Below are 1,511 nucleotides of genomic sequence, written 5' to 3' on the forward strand. Positions count from 1 at the left end.
CACTTTATTGTCACGTTTTACTGTTCCTGAAACTTTGGCATGTCACGGTCCAGAGACAGCTAATAAGCAAGGTGATGATTTCCTGAGACCGTAGAAAGGGGGCATCTCTATGGGGACATTTGCAGAACAAAACCACTTGTCTAACAACTCATTCACTCTCTCTCGGCTCCAAGTACATCAAAAGCTCTTTCCACCGCAAGGGCACACGCCAGCAAACACTCGACCACATCTGTTCAGGGCAGCAGCTCATCTAGAGCAGATAGTCGTGGTTTTATTTTTTTTAAACACCAGTCAGCGGTAAAATGAAAAGCAGGTATGTGCTGGGCCAAAGTCACTCCAGAGAAACACGGAGCTAACACTGCAGTGGCTCTGCCACAGAAGACTGAACCTCTTGCCTCTGCTCTGTTCACTGAAGCTGCAAAACTAGAGAGCTGGAAACGTTGCTGCTCTCAAGCAGCCCGTGGTGCTGGAAGATGGTAACGAGCAGAAATACTGGACTCACAGCTCAACCTGGAAGAACTGAAACAGAACATAGCATGCTATTGCTAACTTCATTTGTCACGTAAAGGGAGGGCATAGGTAGAAACGGAAGCGGCATATGGTCAGGGTGGAAGATCTTTATCACTCGAAGAGACATTATATTTGATTTACGTTTGCACGCCATCGGTACCTGGTAAATGGAAAGCTAGAAGAAACTTACATAGCCCCATTTCAGTTGCTCCTCTGCATCGTTCAGTGGAGGGCAGGTGGGGGAGCTTGCCTCAAAGAAGCAGTAGTTAGGTCCTTGTTTCAAATGACTTGCATTACAGGAGCACTTAGAGGCCCCATCCTGGAGATGCAGCACAGGTGTGGCAGAGAGAGCTGCCACGCTGATGATTTTACCATCCAGGTTTGATGCAGGGCAGAAGGGGTGGACGAAACAGCCAGGCAGAGGGTGGGGGGAGCAGAGAGTGTAGGAACGCCAGAAAATAATAGAGGGGAAGAGCTGGACTGTTCTCACTGGGGGCAGACGACAGGACAAGGAGCTGGGCTCCAGCTGCAGCAATGGAAGTTAAGGTTGGATATCAGGAAAAACTCTCTCACAAGGAGGGTGGTGAAGCACTGGAACAGGTTACCCAGAGAGGTGGTGGGGTCACCATCCTCAGAGGTTTTTCAGCCCTGTCTGGGATGCTGTAGTTGGGGCTGGTCCTGCTCAGAGCAGGGGGTTGGACTGGATGTGACCCCCTGAGCTCCCTTCCACCCTATGACTCTATGACAAAAGGCAGGTTATGTTTGCTGGCGGTACTCCCAGCCCGTCACCCCCGTCACCAACAGGCCCCCCCACCGCTCCGCCAGTAACGTGCCCTTTTCATGCAGGACGACCGGAAGAGGTGATGAGACAAGTCCGACCTCCTCTGATCCGCACTTTCCTGACCTGCATCTAGAGGTCTCCCAGCCCCGTTCAGTACGGACAGCGCAGGTGTCCTGTGCCTCCCCCCCCCAGGCAAACTGCCCCCCTGCACCTTACCCCC

This window comes from Gavialis gangeticus, unplaced genomic scaffold, assembly GCF_001723915.1.
Source record: "Gavialis gangeticus isolate Ggan-Ray unplaced genomic scaffold, GavGan_comp1, whole genome shotgun sequence".
NCBI lineage: Eukaryota > Metazoa > Chordata > Crocodylia > Gavialidae > Gavialis > Gavialis gangeticus.